Genomic DNA, 19068 nt, shown 5'->3' on the forward strand with positions numbered 1-19068 from the left:
GAGAGAGGAGCATGCGGCACTAGTCTACCGAGCGAGCGAGATTGCTGGAATAGCGGATGGGAAAAAAAATGGAGAACGAGAAAGATACACTGTTGGAGGGAGGCCTCGTCGCCAAGAATCACGATAGGAAGGAAGGCGTTTCGGGAGACAAAAGAGAGCGGAGAGCTAGCCTGTAGGTGTTACTGTCACAGCGTGGAGTCGACCAGTTGAGAGTATATCGACTCTTCGGTGGTAAGGTACGGTGCCCCTCCGGAGCATGATATATACTCCGTGCGTAAAAAGAGAGAGATAGGATAAATTCCACTTCAAAATGCTCGCTTTCAAACGGGTGCCGTCGTTATTGGTCGGTAGTTTCAATTGCATTTTCTCTCTCTAAAATTAATCAACTTCTAAAGTTATCCTAATCAAAACTATATTAAGCTTGACCAAATGTTAAAAAACAACGTTTATAAGATTGAATTAGTATCACTAGATAAATAATAAAATATAATTCTATAATGTACTTATTTGGTTTCGTAAATATTGGTATCTTTTTCTTAAAAAATGGTTATCAAATTTAAGATTGGCTTGACTTATAGTGATTCTAGTTTTAGAAACGAGAGATAATCTAATTTGTACGGGGGCAGCATCGAGCCACTAGTACAGAGACAGGCTTTTTACTTCCGGTGGGGAACCCTTCTAGTCCCGGTTCCCCACCCGGGAGCAAGCATCCGGAACTAAAAGGGGTCCTTTAGTCCCGGGTCAGGAACCGGGACTAAAGGGGGACCTTTAGTCCCGGTGGGTAACACCAACCGGGACTAAAGGTGCCTCCTGACATGCCACGGGGCCGGCACCCTTTAGTCCCGGTTGGTAATACCAACCGGGACTAAAGGTTATTTTTTTCTTTTTTCTTTTCTTTTCATTTTTTTGTTTTCTTTTCAAAATAGGTTTTCGAAGTCGTATTGTACGCTGCTAATAATACATTTATACGCGTATAGTATGTTTCGGTTCAAGCACAATGAACGTATTAAATAACACAATTCAAGCATAGAACTATATATATATATATATATATATATATATATATATATATATATATATATATATATATATATGCATGCATGCATCATATATATATTTACATGCATGCATGCATATGTGTATTTTACATTATATTATTTCATGTGCATATATTACAAAAGATTGCATTACAGTTGTTGTGATATAACAAGTTTTCTCCCATCCTCTAGCTTGGCTTCCATGGCAGTGTTGGGTCGAAGTAGAACTCGCCCTTGGAATCGATGACCTGGTCATTAAAAAATCCGGCTATAGACTATTGAATTGCTTTGAACTGGTCTTGCCGTATGACCTTTTCCTCCAACCATCGAGCCTACAGGTTTGAATTAAAGGAAAATAAATTAATATATGTACATACATATATATATATATAAAGACATAGTAACATAATCAATAATAATAATTAAATGAATATATAGTGTATTTTTAACGTACTTTGAGTCTCTCTGTAGGAGTTCTTTGGTAGAACTGCTTGATAAACTCGCAAACATAGTAACCACAGTAGTTGTTTCCCTATTCCTGCCTCAGACACTACTTTACGAGAAAAAGATTTGTCATCCAATCTGGTGATCCAGTGAAAGCTATATGTTTAATTAATAAAGATGATGCGATTTAGGGGACTTACTTTCAAAGGGATTACATTCAGTGACGCTTTGCATTTTCCCATGTGTTGCTTCTCAATAAAGGTTTTCCAAACACTGCCCAATAAAAAATTTGCCACGTCATCAGATATAGTTAATCATCATGTTTGTGTGTATATATAGTTGCTAGAGATACCGAAATTACCTCTGGATAATATCTATCATATCTTGGTAGTCTTGTTGTGATTTTCTCATCGAGTCATAGATTATCAAGTGACTTTTCACCAGATCGATGCCCATCAATATCCAGTTATTGCTGCATGTGTTTATAGGATATAACGCATAACACTCATTAATTAACTAGAATCAACATATGAGCCATTAAGGATGATCGACATTATTAACACTCACTTGAAGTTGTAGGGGAAGAGTATATCCTTCTTGTGGCGTTGGTTCACTAAGAAGTTCATGAGGTTACTCTTTGACTCAGACTTCCAATTTGGCTTTGGAGTAACTGGGTCTTTGAATACTATATGGGGATCAACAAAACCAATTTCATTGCAGCCTTTCTTTCTGCGCTCTGTCATTGTAAATCTGCATATATATAGTACTTGTTAGGATAATTTATATGCATATACACACATATGATGAGTTTAATAATAGATCGAAAGAATTATTACTTACAGGCAATAGCAGCTAATGATAACTTTGTCCAGAGAGGTCAGGTGGCATAGTTGATGAAATTCTGCAAAGTCAACATACATAACATCATCGCCACGGAACCAATGTTTGTCTCTAATTCTGACACCAACGCAGAAGTATCCACCGGTAGACGCCTGCATGTACCACTTGTTTAGCAGGTACATTTACGTCCCCAGGTCACCTAAGGCTTGAGGGTTGTATAGACTCTGGCCTAGTACAGATTTTTTCTTCCAAATATCAACCTCCGCCGCACTCTCAATGTTTCTATCACCAAACATCTGGTAAAGGTCGAGACCAGTCTCTTCAATAAATTCACTAAGGTGATCCAAATCGACATCCGGAGGTATGTTTGCCTGATGCATTAATCCTAAATTCGAACCATATTCATTACCAACAACTAGCGGGGGGACTGATTGGTGCGATTGTTGTCCGAGTTGTGCAACTCCTTTCCCTGCCCACTTCTTTTTCTGTGCCGCCTCAATTGACTTGGTGAGAGTGCGGTCATAGTCCGTTAACGTTGCTTTGGACGGCTTACGAGATTCCCGCTGTTGTTGCTGGTAAGAAGCCACCTTTTTTCTTAGAATATCTGGAGCTACGAAGAAGTACGGTTTCTCCAGGTTTCTCCTTACTTCTTGATCCTTTTTAAGTTTGTCATAGAATCTAGACATATCTTTTTTATATGCATCAGTTACTTCTTCCTTCTCTTCAGATATTATTTTGGGAATAGCCCTTGGTTTCACGGTGGCTTTCTTTGCCGGCGGGGGCTGGTTCTTCGTTTGCGGGGCTGGCCTCTTGCTAGTACTTGGCTTCTTGGTAGGCGGGGGCGGGGGAGGCATTGGAGACCTCCTTGGAGGTGGTGGCAGCGGCGTTGGAGACCTCCTTGGAGGTGGCGGCTGCGGCGTTGGAGACCTCCTTGGAGATGGTGTGGATGCAGCCTCGCCTTCCAACACATTGTCATCGTACAGAGCACTATGATGATCTGGCGATTGAACAATTGGACTTAGGTTGGGGAAGGATCTGCTAAAAAAAGGAATGACATATTATTATGAGCAGATTGTTAATTATTTAAGCCAATATAAATTAATGATGTAGTGTTTTCATCTGCACCTATGGTGAGGTAGTTCAGGAGGAGGTGGAGGCGACATCCCGGGAATGATGATGTAGCGCTTGCGCCATAGAATGAATGTCTTCTCTGCTTCTCCTAGAGTCTTCTCGTCATCACCTCCAGGAATGTCAAGAGGCAAATCACTAAAACCTTTTTCAGCTTTATCTACCGAGATGGTAGCATATCCTTCTTGGATTATATTCCCATGAATCCTTGGTGTCTTGGTTCGGTCGATAGGATTAACAAGACCGATAGCCACCTTGATTGTGGAATTCCCCTTCAGAATGTGCAGTCCTATGTCCCCTTGATTTGGTATCTCCGTGGAAGCGCAGCTACTTTTCAACTGAGCAGGGGGCTAATGTTGATTCCTGGCTTTGATGCCTGCTTGCTTTCACTCACTGCTATTTGCACTTGCCTTCTGATTTCCTCCTATATTCTCGCTTCAAGGTTTTTTTCCCACTCATGTGCTTCATGCACTGCTTCCTCCAACCTCTGGAGCCGCTGTGCCTCTTATTCCTTCTTTCTCTGGCGGCTTTTGTAGGAAGGTCTGTCCTAAGGGAATCCATGCTCCCACGAGACACTTCCTTTGCCTCTAGTTCGGCCACCGTGTTCAATAGTCCCGATGGCGTATGTCAGTTCATCATTCTCTCTGTTGGGCCTGAACGCACCACTAGCAGTAGCTCTCTGAGCATAAAATAATCTTTCTGCTGCTTCTTGCAGTCTTGCGCCATAAACGCACTTCCCTGTCTCCTGGTTCAGTGTTCCCCCATGAGCAAAAAACCAATTCTTTGCACGCTCTTCCCACTCGAGTGATTCTGGTGTGATACCCTTGGCAAGAAGGTCTGCTTCCATTTTGTTCCACTTCTTAATGGTAGTCGGGTAGCCACCTGATCCCAAGTTATGGTGGTATGTCTTCTGTTGGGCATTACGTTGGTTCTTTATCACCCGACTCACACCCTCTTCCGACGTCTTGTACTGTACAAACTCATCCTAATAGGGCCTCTGCTTTGAGATCGGGTCTGGGACAGTGAAATCTGGTGCTATGTTCTTCTTGACATACGTCGTGTATAGGTGTTTCTTCCAAGTCTAAAACTGGGTGGCCATCTTCTTCATTGCCCAATCCCTAACTCGCTCCTTCAATTCATCACCATCTATTATATCATCATAACCATCTGTTTGGAGCGTGAAATGTTCCAAGACATCATTCCAAATTAACGTCTTGTCACGATCGGAGACAAAACTGATATGAGGAGCATTGGTCTTCTTCTTCCATTCGCGAGTACTGATCGGGAGCCGGTCCCTTACAAGGTAACCACAGTGGTGCACGAATTTCGTTTTATTTGGCCCCCCCCGGTTCGCCTGTATCCACATTGAACTCCGAAATGATGAAGCGGCCCTCCAATGGCTTTTTGGGACCTCGAACATTTTTACTCTTCGTTGTAGTTGTTGATGTCGATCCAAAGGGCTACAAAACATAAACATTATTTTTAATGTCATGAGCACACATAAGACATATGATAATATATATAGCTAATAATAAAAAATATATACTTGGCCAATATCTTGTTGCTCATTTTGTTCAAGAGCTAAGTACTGACTCCCGTCATCTGCATCCTCTTGCACGTTATTTTTAGCACCATCATCGCCGGCAACTTGAGTGCTAGTGTTGATCAAATTCATCATCAACTCCTCCTCATCTATGTTTCTCGGGTCGGCCATCTAGCTTCAAAAAACAAAACCAATATATAGTACGTCAAATCTTTGCTTACATGCGTAAAATCTACGAACAATATGCATTATTAAATCTTGCCCCTCGGTCACGGACGCAATTCGCCATACTAGGGCGAACTGTGTAGGTACTAGGGTGAATTAGGGCTATACATAAACGGCCGAGGGCGAATTGCGTCGGTGACTAGGGCGAACCACGTCGATGACATCAACAACGCGGTTCACCCTAGTCACTAATGCAATTCGCCCTAGTGTGATTGTTTAGCATTAACGATAACGATAATACGAATGTTGATCGACTAGGCCATGAGAGAGGGCGGTGTGATGAGAGTGGCGGTGCTCCGCTCTGTCGTATATATGTTTGTACACATGGGTGAACGAGGGCGGCGGTGCTTCGCCGTATAAACCCTAAACCCTAGGGCGAACAAGGACGGCGGTGCTCCGCCATATAAACCCTAAACCCTAGGACGAACGAGGGTGGCGGTGCTCCGCCGTATAAACCCTAAACCCTAGGGCGAATGAGGGCGGCGGTGCTCCGCCATATAAACCCTAAACCCTAGGGCGAACGAGGGCGGCGGTGCTCCGCGACGTATATATACATGCATATGAATACAAATGACGAAAACATATGGATCGCGATCGAGGACAAGGATGTACGGCAAGACGAGCGACGTGGTCTCGACATCGGCGTAGAGTGGGCCGGGGCGATGGTCGACGCTGGAGGGTGTGGCCCGCGCATTGGGCCTGGGTGGGCAGCAGCTGGCGCCGCGAGGTCATCGGCACGCGGTGGAGGGTGGCGCGCGGGCGCGCGCGGTGGAGGGCCAACGACGAGGGCGGTGGTCGGTGCGGTCGGCGTAGAGGTGGAGGGCATCATGGGGACCGAGGTCGGCGGCGATGTTGGGGCCTTGATATCCCTTCTATTGTGGTCTCTACTCCTAGTAGCTCCAATAGTTCTGCATTAGAATGGAATACATGAGATTAGCGCACATTTTTCATGTGGACATCCTTTCATACATGTGAACAAAAAATTCATATGTGAAGAAGTCAATCAAAAACATTCTTAATTTAGCATTCTCCATATACAGTGCGCTGAGTACTTGACTTGTCAATAAGCATTCTTTTGTTCAGTGTTAACTCAAGCATAGATATCCAAAACTCATATGAAGCACAGCACTGTCTCAAGAAGCAACATTTCTTACACTGTAGGTCCAAAATTAGAGCAAGACCTAGTTTTATCTGAAACATAAATGGATAGGCATTAAAAATGACTAAAACACCGTAAACCGGTGCTCCGTCTCCAACATCACACATTGGTCAATTTGGCTTCCATCGGTCCATGTTTGCGGTTGTACTTGATAATATAGAAATAGTTTGATAGATTGAAGGTGTAAACTTATTATTAATAGGTTCATCATGGGAAATAATAGTTTCATAATATGTACAATCCTTTTTTAGACCAAATGCCACAATCTCAAAATATAATGTGACATAGTCAAAGTTTAAATTTTGTCAACCAGGCCAAAATACAATTTTATATCTGTGATCAAAAGGAGTATATTATATATCATGCATGCATGTCCACATGTTTTTTTTGTTTTTGCAAAACACAGTACAAACGTCAATATATAGCATTGCAAACTCTACTTTGAAAAGCAATTCAATTGCCTTGATTTACTATTTGAGAACATTTTATGAACAACCGTCAAAGTAAAATGCATAATAAGATGACATGAAAATAGGCATACAATTTTGGGATGGCCGGTCCAGTCAAGGTATAATGCATAATAAAATGCCACAAAATGGCCAGGCAATTTCTCAATTACATGTTTTGCAAAAAAATAAAAAAAATTGCACAACATCACCGTCAATCCTCTACTCGTTTTCCTCTGCTCTCCTTCAGCTCGCACGCCACCGCGCGTCGGCCATCCCCCCATTCCCTGCCGCGAAACTCCATAGCCACGAGCAAGCCACGGCACCGCGCCATCATCCTCGCCACGGCCATGCGACCCCGCCATGCCCATACTGCAACTGGCCGCTGAATGGCAAAACCCTAGGCACTAGGAGAGAGAAAGCCGAGAGAACTCACCTCACGAATGTGGAGGCAGATCGACGGGGTCACGGCGGCAGCAGCGCAGCGAACGTGCGCGCGAGGACCGTGGACGCACGTGAGACGGTGGCGACGACCGGTGTCGGGCGAGGTGGCGGCGGCGTCCTCGGTGTGGCGGGCCGGGTGGCGTGGGCGCAGCGGGGGAGAGGAAGAGGATGGGGCGACGAGGGGTTTGGGCACTGGCATATATATGCCACACCCCTTTACTCCCGGTGCCATCCCCCCACTGGGAGTAAAGGTCCTTTACTCCGAGTGCATGTTACCAACCGGTTGGTAACACGCACCCGGACCAAAGGTTTACCTTTACTCCCGGTTGGTAATACGCACCGGGAGTAAAGGTTTTTTTGGTGGGCCACGAAACTGCAGCCCACCTTTACTCCCAGGTGGGCTTCCCACCCGGGAGTAAAGGTGGGCTGCAGTTTCGTTACCCACCTATTTTGAGCAAATTTTTTTAATAGAAATGCAATAGTCTTGTTAAATACATAGTAAATTAAATAAAAGGCATAAAATTATTTTGTTAAAAATATGGATTTTCTTTTTCTTTATTACACATAGGAAAAATCTATAACCTAACTTTTTTATTTTTTGTTATAATTATAAAACATAATGTAACTAATATTTATTATTTCGTTAATGCAAAAATGTAGTGTTTAATTAAAATTATTAAAACTATTGGTTTTGGACAGGAAATTTGTTTTCACATCATTTTAACGTTAATATTTTAATTTTTCATCACTCAATATCCTAATTTTACTTTTCGAGAGAGAAATCCCACCAAATCAAACATTGATTTAATTTAAAACACGACATAATAAACATCTGAATTTACAATTATTACATAATATCTCAAACACACACTACATTAAATCACTATATCATCAAGTGGGCATAGTAGTGAACTTCTTCTTTACGTATATCCCTTGGTTATGATCGCGTCGTAACCATAGAGTGTCCTCATCATTTACCAAGATGCTAGGGTCTTTGTTCACTTTGAAGGGCAAAATTCGGTCATCCTTTTCATAATCTTCTGACATGTTCGACTTGTCCTCAATTACCACGATGACTCTTTTGCCTGAAAGAACTATATGGCGCTTTGGCTCTTTGGTTGAGTCATTATCGTTTTTTCCTCTTTTTGGTTTGGTAGACATATCATTGACATAGAACACCTGATTCACATCCTTGGCAAGGACGAATGGTTCGTCTTTGTACCCAATATTACTAAGGTCTACTGTTGTCATTCCATACTCATTGTCTACTATTACCCCGCCTCCGGCCACCTTGAGCCATTGGCACTTGAACAATGGGATCTTCAAAGTAGGTGCATATTCTAGTTCCCATATTTCATCTATGCGGCCATAATATGTCTGCTTATTCCCATTCGGGTCTATGGCATCTATGTGGACACCACTGTTTTGGTTGGTACTCCTTTTATCTTAGGCTACTGTGTAGAATATGTTCCCATTTATCTCGTACCCTTTGTATGTGACGATATGCCATGATGGTTGCATAGCCAATAAATACAGTTGCTCATGGATGCTCTCATCACCTTGACATTTTTTTCGCAACCAACCGCCGAAAGTTTCCATGTGCTTACGCGTAATCCAAGCTTCAGTCTTCCCTGGAAACTCGGATCGTAAGAGATCCTTGTGTGTCTCAATATACGGATCTACCAAAGAGGAGTTCTGTAGAACTGTGTAGTGCACTTTATTGAAATAATCATCCTCTACACCAATATATGTTTTCCTCCCTAGTGTCCCCTTTCCGTTTAGTCTCCCCTCATGTCTCGATTTAGGAACACCAATCGAGTCAAGGTCAAGAATAAAGTCAACACAGAACTCAATGACCTCTTCTGTTCTATAGCCCTTGGCGATGCTTCCTTCTGGGCGAGCACGGTTGTGAACATATTTCTTCAGGATTCCCATGAATTTCTCTAAGGGGAACATGTTGTGTAGGAACACAGGACCGAGAATGAAAATCTTCTTGACTAGGTGAACTAGGAGGTGTGTCATGATATCAAAGAAGGAAGGAGGGAACACCAACTCAAAGCTAACGAGACATTGAACCACATCATTCTATAGTTTAGCTAGATCAGTTGGATCAATTGCCTTCTAAGAAATTGCATTGAGGAATGCACATAGCTTCATGGTGGCTAGACGTACATTTAGAGGTAGAATTCCTCTTAATGCAACTGGAAGTAATTGCGTCATGAGAACGTGACAGTCATAGGGCTTTAAGTTACAGATTTTCTTCTCTGGCACATTTATAATACCCTTTATATTCGAGGAGAATCCAGATGGTACCTTGATGTTGTTTAAGCATTCAAATATGATTTCCTTCTCCTCTTTGCTTAGAGTGTAGCTAGCAGGACGTAAGTAATGGTGTCCATCATCTGTCTTCTCTGGATGCAGGTTGTCTCTTTCTCTCAAACAATGCAGGTCCTGTCGTGCTTCAAATGTGTCCTTAGGCTTTCCATACACACCCATGAAGCCTAGCAGGTTCACACAAAGATTCTTCGTCAGGTGCATCACGTCGATCGAGCTGCGGACCTCTAGGACTTGCCAATAGGGTAGGTCCCAAAATATGGACTTCTTCTTCCACATGGGTACATGACCGTTAGCATCGTTTGGAACAGGTTGGCTGCCATGTCCTTTTCCAAAGACGACTTTCACATCATTGACCATATCGTGTACATCCTCACCGGTTCGGTTGTGAGGCTTGGTCAGGTGGTCTGCCTTCCCTTTAAAATGCTTGTCTTTCTTTCTTACGGGGTGATTTGCAGGAAGAAATTGACGATGGCCAAGGTACACGACCTTTTGACATTTTTTCAAGAATACACCTCTAATATCACCGAAGCAGTGTGTGTATGCATTATATCCCTTGTTTGACTGTCCTGAAAGGTTACTTAGAGCAGGTCAATCATTGATTGTTACGAACAACAATGCTCGCAGATCAAAGTGTTCCTGTTTGTACTCATCCCACACACGTACACCTTCTTTATTCCACAAAATGAGAAGTTTGTCAATAAGTGGTCTTAGGTACACATCGATGTCATTGCCAGGTTGCTTCGGGCCTTGGATGAGCACAGGCATCATAATGAACTTCCGCTTCATGTATAACCAAGGAGGAAGGTTGTAGATACTTAGAGTAACAGGCCAAGTGCTATGACTACTGTTCTGCTCTCCAAAAGGATTGACACCATCTGTACTTAAAGCAAACCTTAAGTTTCTTGCGTCATTTGCAAACTCCGGGAATTCTCTGTCGATTGCTCTCCACTGGGACCCATCAGCAGGGTGTCTCAACATATTGTCTACCTTACGGTCTTCTTTGTGCCATCGCAACAATTTTGCATGTTCTTTGTTTCTGAACAGACGTTTCAAGCGTGGTATTATAGGAGCATACCACATAACCTTGGCAGGGATTTTCTTCCGCGGACGTTCGCCCTCAACATCACCAGGGTCATCTCGCCTGATCTTATACCGCGATGCATGGCATACCGGGCATGCATCCAATTTCTCATACTCTTTGCCACGATAGAGGATGCAGTCACTAGGACATGCATGTATCTTCTCGATTTCTAGCTCCATAGGACAGACAACTTGTTTTGCTTTGTAGGTAGTGGCAGGCAATTCATTGTCCTTCGGAAGCATCTTCATTTGGATTTTTAGTAACTCTCCAAATCCCTTGTCAGATACACCATTCTTTGCCTTCCATTGCAGCAATTCTAGTGTGGTTCCCAACTTTTTCTGCCCTGCATCACAAGTTGGGTACAACAATTTCTTGTGATCTTTTAGCATCCGCTCGAACTTGATCTTCTCCTTTTCATTTTCACATTCTCTTTGTGCGTCACGAATGACCTGACAAAGATCATCAGCAGGCTCATCTTCTGCGGCTACCTCTTCTTCAGCTTCTCCCATTGCAGTATCACTGAAGCACGCACCATCAGGAATAATATCATTGTCGTCCCATTGTTCTTCTTCACCTTCTTCCATTACAACGCCGGTTTCTTCGTGCTTCGTCCAACAAATATAGTTTGGCATGAAACCCGACTTGAACAAGTGTGAATGAAGAGTACTTGAGCAAGGATATTCCACCGTATTCTTACATATGGCACATGGGCAGCACATGAAACCGTCACGTTTGTTTGCCTCGGCCGCACGTAACAAAGAATGCACGCCGTCAATGAACTCTTGGGAGCGGCGATCAGCATTGTACATCCAATGCCGGCTCATCTGCATTACATGACATAAATACCATATTAAAATCTAGATCATAATTAATTATTTATACAACATGCGTGCCACCACAAAAGGTACAAATTTATGAAAGCATCGCTACAATATAGACAATCCCAACTACCACTAAAAGAACTAAAGCTAAAATACATTTCAGGAGCACAAGGATTTCGCGACCAATCTCAACTAAAATAGACAGATCCCCCGATTGTGCAACATCTTTGGGCTTCTTTGGCTGGATCACTGCCTCATTAGCCGCCATATCTGCCTGTTGTGCAAGATATTTTTGCACGAGTTCAACATACTCTTCCTCCCAGTAGAAGCCTGAACATCGTCCACTGCCATCCCACTGAAATTAAAACAAAAAATTAGAACTTTAATCACAACCATCATGAAAATAGGTATAAACTAACCATAATCATAAAATACGATAAAATAACTCACATTACGATCCAGACACTTGTAGAAGATACGATCCTTGTTGGGACCCTCCTTCTTCACTCGGTACTCCATCACAATCTTCGTCTCATCACGACACTTGCCGCATGGAATGAGAGGGAGGCCCGGCCTAAGTCGCTTTGGAAACCCATGAGAGGCCGAGGACCCGAAAGCAGTTGCCATCTACTCTCTATACTCATTTTTTAATACACTATAAATTTCTCATTTTATAAACAAATAAAATTAAGAAACTATAAAATTATCTATATCTCTAAACAATGAAGTGTGCTATGCATGCTAGAAATAAAAAGTGAATACTAATTTTAAATACCTACTTTAACCTTTCTTCATCCAAATATGCAAACTATAAGTTATTTTGAGCTCAAATTGTTTACAAATAAAAAAAACACCATAAAAACAATATATATAGTGAACAATATGAGATAAGCCAATGATGAAAAATGAGAGAATGAGATTGGTAACCTTTACAACTGAAGAATCGACGGAGGAATCGAAGAAATCGACGGAGGAATCGAAGAATGGATGGAGAAACAATAGAGAGAGGAAGCAAGAACACTAGTGCAGTGAGCTTCAAAATGTGCTGAGCTCGGGCTCGGGGAGGAAGAAGGAGACGGCCGGGATATAAAGGGGGGACCTTTAGTCCCGGTTGGTGGATCCAACCGGGACTAAAGGTAACTTTCCAACCCCCGGCGCAGCCACGGCCCGGGAGTAGACCTTTACTCCCGGTTGGAGCCACCAACCGGGAGTAAAAGTCTACCTTTAGTCCCGGTTGGTGGTTCCAACCGGGACTAAAGGTCCCTGCCACCTCTGTCTGGCGCAGTAGCCGTTGGGCAGGAACCTTTAGTCCCGGTTAGAGCCACCAACCGGGACTAAAGGTCTCTCTAGTCCCGGGCCCAAAAAATGCCGGGACTAGAACCTATTTTGGCCGAGGATCAAAGATCTGTTCTCTACCAGTGAGCTGCGGTGAGTGAATAACTGCCGCCAATCCCTCCCCTCCCCCGGCCCCAAGCAGACACGCCCTTCTATTCGTGATTTAGTGCACATACATGTTAATTGTATTTGTACATGCACTACAAACGCAAATGCTCGCATACACATGCATGTAAACACTCACTCTATGAGAGAGAGAGAGAGACTAACCCATTAGATTTTAAAATCTATCTTTCGCAAAAAAAAAAAAAGATTTTAAATTCTATGAAGTGATCGTATAGACACCTTTATTGCCAATGGACACGTCCATACCACCGAAAGGAGAATGTTGTTCTTCCTGAAATGAATTAAGAAAGTATAAGTGCACATGGCAAGTTAACACAGAACTTGACGGGGTTGCAAGATTTCATCATAAAAAGTTTAACCAGTTGGGCAACACACATCATCAAGGCCTCTTATATATGCCAAGGCATTGTGATTGGTGTTTGTCTAAACGTTAAACACGCCATATATCATTTTCCGATCATTCGGGCTAAACAGCTAATGAGCGAAACTATCGTTTAGGACGTCTTTGAAACGCAGATTCTCAAAACATGAAAATATATTAAAAAAACACAAAGTTAAACTTGTATGGAACTTATTGCAATCCTATAGGAATTTAAAATGCATAAAAATCGCTAGTGTGGCATTCGGATGCAACACAAAAAGAAAAATACATGAGTTTCAAGAGAGACAAAGAAAAGTTTCCATATGGTCCAATTCATGCTAGTTTTCCATATGGCCCAACGTGTTGCACCCTTCCGTTCATCGCCTCCGACATTGACATCGCGACCCACTCACAGGACATGGGGTCCCAAGGGATGTCATCCAACTGTGCCTTGGTCTGCACCAAGGCGGAAGTGGTCAATTGCTGCACAGGACGAGGTGACGAAGGCGACAATGGTGGCGGCATCTGGCCTGGCATGGCGCAACATCCCGGCGACATGCTGGCTCGCCTTGGACCGGCGTGGCGACGTGTCCTAGAGGCACCCCGGCCGAGGCGGTGCTCCAAGGATGAGGGCTTGTGCTGCAGCGAACGACCTCGGTTGCACGCCTAGGCCCGATGGCCGGTACCCCGGCAATGGAGACAGCGGGACGGGTAGCGACACTGAGCGGCGACGTGGCCATGCGCCAGGCAGTTGAAGCATCGGCCCACTAACTACGGTGGGACGGGACGCCGACATTTGGAGGCCGATCTCCCCTGTCGACGCCCGTGACGACGGCTCGCGACGGTTTGGAACCCATCGGCGTCGACGCTGGTCCCCTTGCGGGGCACATGCGCGGCCCGTGGATGCTGACGAGACACGTCAGTCACCATCGCCCTGGCCATCGCATGTGCCCATGTACCCTGGCCATCGGTTGTGGGCCAAGGCGTTGTTGCGTGGGCACATGCACGGCCGACCTCGGCGGTGCCCCACGGCTGCCAGGCTCGCCGGACGAACGCCGATGGCGCCGCCACATCTTGGCGGCCGTCAGGTGGGCACCTTCCACGGCAGCTGTGCCTTGTGTCGCAATCGGGGTGGGGCGGTCTCTCACAGACCGTGGCGACATCCTCGGTGGCTGCGGCTCACGAAGAACTACATCAAGGTAGGCGGTCGGAAAGGCGGTCGGCGGCTCTTCGGCATCAGAGTCGTCAAGGTCAGCGTTCGCCCAGCGGCAAGCCTTGGAGCGCCCCGGCGAGCTGCCACCAGGTAGGAAGGGGGCGGCGTGGGGGAGAGGGAGGTTGATAGCCTCGTCGATGGGATGCTTGCCGGCCGCGGCGGCGAGGGCAACGCCGTCGACGGCGGTGGCGGCCGCGCCACGTGCACACCAGAACCAGCGTCCGCGTGTGGCGCTGTCGACGGGAAGGGAGTCCGCGCAGCCATCATTGGAACCGCTTCATCATCATAGTCTTCATCCTCGTCCTCGCCTTCCATGACGTCCTCGACGACGACCAGCGACTCGTCCTCCATCAGCAGCTCCACCGTCTTGGGCGCGGTCTCCTCACTGTCGCCGAGGTGCGCCGAGACAACTGTGTGGGATGAGGGAGGCAGAGGGTGGGCCGCGGCGGTGGATCTCGGCCCGGCCACCCTGGGGGCGGCAGGGGGCGGTGAGGGAAGGGGCACTGAAGCCCGCAACGGGGAAGAGGAGGGAGGTGAAGGAGGGGGCCGCCGCCAGCGGGCGCGGAGTGGGCAGCGACCGCCAGGGGCCCGCCTAGGGTTCCCCCATCCACCCCCGACACTATAGTGGTGGTTACCGGCACCTGTGTGGAGGCCGGCAGGCTTTGGCAGTGGCTGGCGGCGCCGGAGCACGAGCCGGGCTCGGGCGTTTGCGCCGGCGATTGGGCAACAAAGGCCACGATCTCTCCGACACCTGGGCAAGCGCTGGCGAGAGACCCATCAACGGGTAGATCAGGCATTGAAGGGGACGGATCTGGGTGTTGATGGAGTGGAGCGGCTGGGGATGGGGCGGATCTAGGCGGATGGGGCTATGGTCGCTGGAGGATGACGATATATATATATATATATCGCTGGAGGATGACGATATATATATATATATATATATATATATATATATATATATATATATATATATATATATATATATATATATATATATATATATATATATAGAGAGAGAGAGAGAGAGAGAGAGAGAGAGAGAGGAGATATATGTGTGAAATATTAATAGAAACTAGTAGCTCAACTAAAAATAATGAGTATGGATAAAATTGGGGAGGGTGAAAAATGAATAATGATGATATGGATTTGAATACGGATAAACATGGGTCTGTCCATACCCTCCCACTGGCCTACATACATTTCACTGTTACGGCTTCAGTTACTACTTCCTAATCGCGTAATGAAATGGAGCCCGACGGAGGTCTCAGATCTTTCTTGTCAAAAATGTCATGTTCAGTACGCATGCCACGTGCTGTTCTCGGAACAGCTAGCCACTGCAGCGTTGCGGGCTGCAGCGACCGCCACTGCAGCCAGCACACTGCACCATTCTGTTTTGTGCTGGTTGTTTGCCAATGCCAACTCTCCCAGTGTTTTGAGTCGGGCTTTGCTTCGGATGATCGTGATCGTCTTGGTCTTTTTGTAACGTGCATTAATTGTTACTTAATGTTTTTACTAGAATTCTTTCACACACCGCATCACAGATATTGTCCAACGTTACTTATGGGTGCAAATCGCATAGTCGGTTCATTTTTTTTTATCGAGGACCCATTTGGTTAGTGGTGTGCTGAAATAGCTTCTAGAACAGTCGGAGAAGTCCTACCTATCAAACATAGGTAGAGTATTACATTGCATATGTATGTGTGTTGTTTTGTCTTCTTTTCGGTTAAGTTTGAGACATCCGCTGCGTTCGTCCACTGATAGGCGAGCTTTTGACGTTGCTAATGGTTAAACCCTATTGTGAGTGGCCACATGATGCCTCCTCCCCCTTTTATTGCCTATTTTCAAAAATTAAATTAAGCATTTAAGTTTATAGCAAAATATTTTGAAAATTGAGGGTTTGAGAGATGATCACTCATACTAGTCCCAACTGGTGTTTATTTGCTTCCTATTTGAGCTAGGACTCGGTTTGGAGAAACCTTTGCAAAAAAAGGAATTCAAATGTGTAGTTCTGAATGTCAACAAAACCAAGGTGAAATGGTGTTCTTGGTACGGTGGGTTTGGGTTTTAGCTTGTGTAGAGTATCTCTCGGGGTATTAGGAAACTTATGGGGGTGCTTAAGGCAGGGACACGCTAAGGGTGTGTAGCCTAGGGTTGGATCAACAATTTAAAGAGAGACTTAGGATTTCTAAATCATAATGTGCGAGGTCTAATCTAGGGGGGAAAGGAGATTGATGAACTTACCCTTGATGAGTTAGTGACTTGAGGGCACCAAGCTCAAGCTCGTAGCCTTGATGTCTTTGCATCCATGAGTGGGAGGGTTTCTTTAGTGAGGGTGTTGAGGTTGAGGGGAGATCTCAAACATGCACATAGGAATTAGAGGGAGTTTGGAGGTATTCTTGAGAATGAAATTCAAGAGATGAATAGAGCTTGCACTTGAGATGGATTTGGTGGGAGCAATCTTCACCTTCTTCAACATAAAAGTTGAAACCGAGAATTAGATAATGGGGTTTCTTCATGAGAATGTATTAGAGTGAGATTCTTGATCTTACACATGTGAGGAGGACAGGTTTGAGCTTTATCTACTCTTTCAATCCAAGCCTCGACTTTGCTTCAATTTCTTCTTCTTTTCCTCTTATTTCATTTCCCTTTCTTGTTCTTTCTTCTAGAGAGGGGGGGGGGAGATGAGAGTGGTGACTGAGTGAGAGGAGCAAGTGTCTTGGTTTTGGTGAGTTGGAAAATCTCGAGTTGACAGGTGGGGCCAAGGGGAGAGAGAGGAGGACATCTCATTGATTTGCACGTTTGCCGAATCAGTGTCCTAGCGGACAATCTAGTGAGTGATGTCAGATAGTCAGGTAGAACCTCATAGAATTCATGGTGTTCACTAATCCACTAGGGTTGTCAGACAGTTCGGTGGATGGTGCCGGACAGTCTGAGTTATGGCCTCAAACTCACTCTGTGTGAAGGAGTTATGGCCTTCTAATGAAGTACTGTCGGGCCACCGGCGAACTAAATGTTGTGCTTTGATGGTCTTGTACCCCAAGATGGGTCTTGAGCATGGTGCACTCTCATGACATGAGTTATAGAGGTCACGTAAGAAGTCTCTCCAAGGTTCATAGCATCATCAAATAGTTCCCTAAATAATTGAAAGTACCAACATTAGGTAGCAATAAATTCTTACTTATGTTGTTATGTAAACATAGCAATGAGCTCACATTATTTATAACTTTCGTGGGCGTATCCATAGGTGCCATGTCCTCATCATCCTCCCCTTCTTGACAGCAAAGCATCCTTAACTTTTGTGGGCATATCCATAGGTGTCATGTCCTCATCATCCTCCCCTTCTTGATATCAAACCGTCCTCGGTTTGACCTTAGTTGGAGGACATGTTGTAGGTAGTAGCCAACAATGCTCTCCTTCTTTAATGTTAACCTATTTCTTTAAAACAACACTTGGGCAACTCGACATGAAATGAGTATAGCTATTGCGGCCTTCTAGTTGATCCCTAGACTATCTCTATATAGACGAGAGTCGTGTGCCGGGTCTAAGTTGTAATTGGGCCACACTTAGTTGTATTCAACAATTGGGTCTTGTGCTTTTGAGGAAAACCGATTAGCTAAGGGGCTAATGTTAGGGTGTATTATATGTTAGGGACCCCCATTAGTGTGTTTAGGTCCTAATTACATAGTCTAGGGGCTTGTTAGATAATGTTTATGGCCCATTTGTAGCCCCTAGAGACTCTTTTGTAATGCAAGCCCCACTAGGGGGATAATGAAGACCTTCCCTCCCACCTCCCGTATATAAGGGGGAGAGAGGGAAGGTGGGGGAGCCCTTGATTCATTTGGTTGTCTCTCATTCTCTCCACTCCCATCTCTCTTATGTTCGGTCATAGACCAATAGACTTGATAAGTAATAGTGTGTGTAACTATTCTATATTGTGCTTGGCTTTTTATATTTGAACAGACTTTATCGTGTTGGGCTTGTTATGCTGAATCAGTATCTAATGTGTGTTGTGCTTGTTATGTTGAACCACTATCCAATCTGTTGGTGAACGTGAACCTCTATCTGATTGGTTGGTCTTGTTATACAATGTGTTGGGCTTTTATGTAGTATAGTAATAAGAATAATGATGAACTCATGTAATACTGTGTTGAGCGGTTAAGGTTTGTGTTGAACTCATGTAATATTTGAACGTTAAGTCTGAAGCAGCCCCTCTCCACCTTGCCTATATAAGTGCCCAAGGGCATTAGGGCAAGTGACCCCTCCTCCCACTCATTTCCACTTGTTCAAAAGTATAGTGTGTCCCCTCTTCACCACCGATCTCTCTCCATTATTTAGAGCTGTCAGTTCCAATATAATGGACTTGAAAACATATTCTCCTAGATATTCATGTATTTGATTATTTGTGTTCATAAAATTTTGGTCTAGTTAAATGTTTATGTGCATAATTCATTAAGAATTTTCTTGTTTTGTATAAAACCTCAAAATGAATAGCTTCCGCTATAGCCCGCTATAGCTTTTGGAGAAGGTA

The sequence above is a fragment of the Miscanthus floridulus genome, chromosome 16 (genome assembly GCF_019320115.1).
Source record: "Miscanthus floridulus cultivar M001 chromosome 16, ASM1932011v1, whole genome shotgun sequence".
Taxonomy (NCBI): domain Eukaryota; kingdom Viridiplantae; phylum Streptophyta; class Magnoliopsida; order Poales; family Poaceae; genus Miscanthus; species Miscanthus floridulus.